Source organism: Orycteropus afer, unplaced genomic scaffold (genome assembly GCF_000298275.1).
Source record: "Orycteropus afer afer isolate SDZICR_OR568_19922 unplaced genomic scaffold, OryAfe1.0 scaffold00107, whole genome shotgun sequence".
Lineage (NCBI taxonomy): Eukaryota > Metazoa > Chordata > Mammalia > Tubulidentata > Orycteropodidae > Orycteropus > Orycteropus afer.
The window spans coordinates 2,260,473-2,267,527 of record NW_006921694.1 but is presented as its reverse complement, the minus strand read 5'-3'; positions in this window follow the sequence as shown (position 1 = coordinate 2,267,527).

Genomic DNA, 7,055 nt, shown 5'->3' with positions numbered 1-7,055 from the left:
CACATACAAATGCATATGTAGAAATATTGGACTGTTACTCTTTTTTGGGATGCTACTTATTAGAACCACGTCACAAAGCTATGAAGAAGCCCCGGCCATATGGAGGGACCATGTATAGATATTTCAGCTGATAGTCCTAGCTAAGGTCACAGCCAATAGCCAATATCAACTTCCAGACATATGAGTGATGAAAGGCTAAAAATGACTGACCTTAGCCACTATCTGCCTACAATCAGGTACATGATCTCAAGAAAGAACTGAGCCCAGGCAACTACCAGAATTATAAGAGAAAATAGTAATAAAATATCATTGTTTTAAGCCATAATGTTTTCATGTGACTCATTACACAGCAATAGATGACTAGGACACAACTCAAAGTGGTATGAATTTCTGTTTGGTTCTTCATTTTTTAAAAGAGATTCACAGATAGCTCTTCAAATCTTCAGTTATATCTGGTTATCACTCTCTGTGTTAATTTGGATTTTCCCAAAAACTGACCTGTCATACGAGTGGTTGATTTGGGAGGTGAACAGGAAACAGAAATGAAGTAGAGAAGAAAGTGAGATTGTGAAGGGAGAAAAACTAACAAATGTTTGTAAATGATCTGATTACCATGATGGGCAGCTGGGGCTCAATGCCTCTGGGATCATGTGAGGAAATGTGTAGAGTATGCCTCAGAATTTTCACACCAGAGAATAGGGAGGCTGGACCATTCATCCATCTACTGTCATCCTCTGTGGATTAGGGTTGGCCACAGGGACATCGACTCCTCTGTATTTCTGAATCACACCTGCTTACAGATGAGTGTCCTTCTGCAGCTCAGGAGGAAGCAGAGTGTATAGACTCTGTGACACCTGCTCAATGTGGGACACTGGCATCAGTGCATGGGACTCTCTGCCAAGTTGTACTAAAGTCATTTGGGTCAAGGGCATGTGACAGTACATCACAGATATCTGCCACAACCTCTAATTCGTTCTCCAAATGCAAGCCAAGGAGAACGTCTCAAAACACAAATCTGCTTGCAAAACGCTCACTAATTCAGAGCCTTCAGTGGTTCCCTACTGCCCTAAGAAGAAAACAAAATTCTTACCATGGTCCTGTATGATCTGGTCTTGTTGAACTCTACAGCTCATACTTCTCATACCATTCTCCCCTTCACTCTCTGCACTCCAGCCAAGCTGGCATTTTTTCATTTCCTCAAAAAGCCATAGAGCTTTTGTATATGTGGTTCACTCTGCTGGAATAGTCAGCCCACTTGCACCTCCAGGCCACCTAGGAACTCCTACTCACTCTTCTTATATCAGTTTAAGCATCACTTCCTTGGGGAAGTCTTTGCTGACCCCTCAGATTGAATCAGGCCTATTAGAGTTTGTTGTTATATACTCCTTTAGGTGTCCACTCCATTAGTGTCTGTTCTCACACTCAATTGAAGCTCCAAGAGGGCAGAGATTATGCTTCAGATTGAATAGCTGGAACATAGAAGCTGTGTGTTTGTGTGTGCATGCATGTGCAAGTGTGCATTTTTGAGATTAGAGGCCAAACCATTTGAACACTCTATATTCTTTGGGTCATAGGAGTCATTTCAAAGGCTTGAATTCACCAAATTTCTTCTCAAGAATGTACTTCTCCTCTCTCCTCTGCTCCAGCCTCCTCTCCAGCCTCTCACACACTCCCTCTCTGAGCAAGGAGCTAGGCTGAGAGAGGAGTAAGAACAGCATCTATGTGAAACAAATCCAGAATTACTCTTCCAAAGGAGAGATTACCTTTTTGTTCTTGGCCTGATGAAGAGGAAGCCAGAAAATATTTCAGAGCTGCTAGCTCTCACTATCTCAAATGAGCCTGACTAAAAAACATGCATGCTTTCTTGATGCCCCAGATGCTTTTTTTGGGGAAAAAAATATATGTATTTGCTAAAATGGTTGAGGATTCCCCAGTGTGTTTGGAAACTAGATATTTAGATGAATGAAAGACCAAAGCAAACCAAACCCACTGCCGTTGAGTCAGATCCGACTCATAGGACCTCTCCTTGGGTTTCCAAGGAGGTATCACTACGGAAGTAGATTGCCCAAACTTCCTTCCGATGACTGGCTGGTGGGTTTGAATCGTCAGCCTTCTGGTTAACAGTCAAATGCCTTAGACACTATGAGGAGGATAAGGAAATCTTACGTTTCAAAATTTCAGAGTTTAATGGAAATAAAGATGGTATAAGAGCCCCCATATGGGGATGCTTAAGAAGAGGGATTGAATATAAATCCAGGGAATTACCTTAGTTCTTGGTAAGGACTGGTGAGGCCACATTTAGAATACCATGTGCAGTTCCAGTCACCTTATTATAAAAGAATATGATAGAAATGGAGATGGCACAACAGAGGGCAAAGGGGATTTAAGGATCTTAGTTATTCAGAGTGGTATTCTTTGTCAAAGAAGAGATTAAGTGGGAACTCATTAAAGTATAGACAATTCTGAAGGGAATAGAGAGGATAATTTTTTCAAGGCTATTTGAGTTCGTGTCAAATACAAGAACAAGGGGTTAGTAACTTAAGCTAAGAAAGCAAATTTAGGCAAGCATTTTCTGAAGTGAAAGTAAATGATAAAAACAAAGGACTGTGGGTGACAATAATAAGACACACAGGTTTGACTGAGGAGGAAACATGTAATTTTCCCAATTTGGCCTATTTGCATTTAATAATAGAGAGTGATGTTTTTCTTTTGCACTCTGAACAATGATACCTTATCAGCAGTGTTACAATGAATAAAGGTTAGAATGGGTTTTTATAAATTTAAAAGACTTGAGAGGGGAAGTTGCTAACTCTAGAGAAGAAATGCATGATTAAGAGCTTCTTGACTTTATTCTACCTTAAAATATCATAAGTTTCTGGGCTGAATCTGTCAAAACATCACATTGCTGTTCATAGTTTTGCACCACCTGCCAGGCCTGGTGAAATTCTACTTCTCTTCATGCTGTAACCTACCCAACAGTGATTTCCAATGTGTTAGCTACCATCTTACTAAGGTAAAATATTTTTGGGAAAATATATAGTATATTAAAAAATTGACTGCAAGCTCAATAGTGGCTCATTCCATCCTAAGAAATGTGCTATTGTTGTTTGTGCTATGGAGTCAATTCTGACTCATAGCAACCTCTATTATAGATCAGAGTAGAACTGTCCCATAGGGTCCCAAGCCTGCCAGTTGCTGGTGAGTTCAAACTACCCAAGTTAACCTTTAGATTAGCATCTGAGGGCTTAATCATTATGCCATTATGGCTCTTTAAGAAATATGCTCCAAAACCAAAACCAAACTTACTGCCATTGAGTCATTTCTGACTCATGAGCGACCCCTATTGGATTTCCAAGGCTGTAATTCTTTACAAAAGCACACTGCCTCATCTTTCTTCCGTGGAATCGCTGTTAGATTTGAACCACCGACGTTTTGGTTAGCAACAACATCACCAGAGTTCCTTATACTAGGTACCATGAAAGGTTCAGTGCCTGCATGTTAGGTGTCAAATAGGCATTTACTGAACAGACACCATTCCTACTCTCAAAGAACTTGCATAAACATAGTGACATTTATACCAAAAGAGGAGACATAAATAATGTTGTTGGGGACAAAGGAGAGACCATTTGAGCCGTTTATTCAGGATTGTGATTAGGAACAAGGCTTTGGAATCAGTTTGAAACACTTCTTTATCACTGGCTGTGTCATTTGGGGCAAACTACTTCATCTGTAAAATGAGGGTGATAGTTCCCCCTCCAAGTTTGAATAAGTAATAAGTTGAATTGATGTATGTAAATTATATATTACTAGTATATATTGAGTCCCAGGGAAGAGCAAACAGCTAAGTGCTTGAATATGAGCCAAATGGTTAGTTGTTCAGAACAACCTAGCAGTGCCTTGGAAGAAAGGCCTGGTGACCTACTTCTGAAATCAACCATTGAAAACCCTATGGAGTGCAGCTGTCCTCTGAAACACATGGGGTTGCCATGAGTTGGCATCAACCTGATGGCAAGTGGTAGCACATATCAAAAATGGCAGCTGTAATGATGAAGCTAGGAACAGACTGGACAAAGACTATGGAGGTAGGAAGCAGGGCTATCTAATGTGCTTAGAGGGTTCATGTGTGGAACTACTATAATCTTCTAAATTTCTCTTTCTTCATCTGTAAAATGTTATATGTAATATAGAATGCTTAACATAGTGACTAGCATTTAGTAAGTGCTCAATAAGTGTTACCTATAATTGTTTTTATTCCAACCTGCTTCAATGAGAAACTCCAAGCCCTATATTAAATTAGCTTAGTCCCTTTTTTTCTCTTCATTTTCACATAGTGAATTGAAAAATCTAGTTTTATGCCCCCATTTGCCTCACTGCCATTCTCCTTATATGTTGCTAAATAAACAATGAAAATCTTCCAAAAAAGACTCCCAGAATCTCCCATTAGTGGGAAATAGCAATATAAATAACACAGCCTTCCATGTCTCCATATAGCCATGTCCAACTACAATTTATGGAAGACAAAGTGTTTGTTTTACTTGTTTTATTCCTACAGATTATAATGCTAGTAGGAATGGATAGCACTGAAGATCTTTGGGAAGCTAGGGTTTTATTTTTTACGTCCCAAACATATACACAAGTAAAGAGATTAGTATAATAAACCTCCATATACCAGTTTTGTAGCTTCAACTGTTATTACCATCTAACCAGTCTTGTTTATCTAGGCGCCTTTCCCATGTCCCCACCTTCTCAAACCTCTAACCTGTCACCTCTAAACAGAAGGCCCCCAGCTTCACAGCAGGGGTTGTCTGAACCCCCTTTTGAGGACCTACCTCTTCCTCTGTACCCTCACCTGCCTCCTATCCTTCTCGGTGGGGATGGAGAGCACGAGTCTTCTGGCCACTGCACCCTATGTTACTTACTGTGTCCTTTCCTAGCTTTGACAGATGCCGAGCCACCCTTCTTAAAGAACAAGCCTACCTTCCTGGTGTAGACACATCAGTGCCTAGGCCACAGCCCTCGGACCTTTCAGTGCTTTCTGGTGGCTTCCAGTAGGCAGTATCCACATCTTCCCAACCTTGGAAGGCCACTCTGCCTAGCATGGGAAGTGCCTGTGGTTTCACAGCCTTGGGAGAAGCCCTCAACCTGTGACTCCCTGGAGTTGGTTTATAAACACCCAAGCTCCCTTGCCCTGATAGAACAATTTTAAAGCATGGGTTTGCATCAGGTCCCTAAGGGATTCGACTCTGGGTGCCCACAGTGGTAACTGGCTTAGTGATATACCCCTTACTGGCTTCTTCCTCTCCCTATAACATCTCTCATTTCCCTACTAAGATTTTCCTTATATTCCCTGAAAAACACTTGCACTTGAATCCTTATCTCAGAGTTTATTTTGGGAGACCGTAAGTTAAGATGTCTCCTTGAAACCCCTGTTGTTTTGCTGAAGCCTTGAACACCTCCTTGTTTCTATCTTCAGTGGAAAGTTTTCAGTCCTTATTTCACTTAGTCTCTGGCAACACTGGACATCGATGACTATCTTCTCCTTCATGACACATTCTGTGATACCCTATGATGCTAGTTTTATTCATATCTCTGACTATTCCTTTCCAATCTCCTTTATAGGCTCTTTTTAACAGCTTTATTGAGAAATAATTCACCTACCATAAAACTCTCTCATATAAACTGTACAATTCTGTGGCTTTTAGTATGTTTATAGAGTAGTGCGACCAGGACCACAATCAACTTTATAGCATTTTCATTATCATGAAAAGAAAACTTGTACCCATTAACAGTCACTTCTTCCTCCTCCACGTCCAAGTTCTAGATGAGTGTTAATCTATTTTCTGTCTCTATAGACTGGTCTATTGTGGAGACTTCATAAAAATGGAGTCTTAGAGTAGTATGTGGGCTTTTGTGACTAGCTTCTTTCATTTAGTATGCTTTCAGCATCCACTCGTGTTGTGGCATATATCAGTGCTTCATTCCTTTTTTATGGCTGATTAATATTCCATTGTATACATTTATGACATTTTAGTATTCATTCATCAGCTGATGGACATTTGGGTTCTTTCTCCTTTAGGGCTGTTACGAATAATGCTGCTACAAATGTTCATGCAGTTTTGTGTGGACATGTTTTCATTTCTCTTGGTGGTATAGCAGTTATAACATTTGGCTGCTAATCAAAAGGTTAGCAATTCAAACCCACCAATAGCTCCACAAGAGAAAGATGAGGCTGTCTGCTTCCATATAGATTTGCAACCTTGGAAACCTTATGGGGCAGTTCTACTCTGTCTTGAAGTGTCACTCTGAGTCAGAATCAATTCGATGGCCATAGGGTTTTGTTTGTTTGTTTGTTTTGTCTTTTCAGTGGCGGGAGTATATACCTCAGAGTGGAATTATTGAGTCATGTGTATTTAAGATTTTGAGGAACTACCAAACTATTCTAATAGTACCAAAGTGACTGTACTATTTTACATCCTTACCAGCAATGTGTTAGGGTCTCAATTTCTCCACATCCTTGGCAACACTTGTTAGTGTCTAATTTCTTGATGATAGCCATTCCAGTGGGTGTGTAGCAGTATTCTTTTGTGGGAAGCAAGATGGGAGCAATCTACTTCCATGAAGATGTACCACCTTGGAAACCCAAAGAAGGTCGCTATAAGTTGGAATCAACTCTATGGCAGTGGGTTTGGTTTGGGTTTTTGGTTTTGTGGCTGAAGATGTTGAACATCTTTTCATATGCTTATTGGCCATGAAAGATTTGCCAAAGATGATTGGCTTGTTGATGCACCTTTTATTAACTTATTACCTCTCCCTGTATCATTTCCCACTCTCCTACTAGGATATTCCTTGCACCCATGAAGAAGCACTTGCACTTGAATTCTTATTTCAGCATCTATTTTGGGAGAACACAAACTAAGATGTCTCTTGCTCCAGCACTAGTAGCAAAGTTCAACAAGACAGAAAAATAACAAATGCTGGCGAGGTTGTGGAGAGATTGGGACTCTCATACACTGCTGGTGGGACTGTAAAATGGTATAACCATTGTGGAAAGCAGT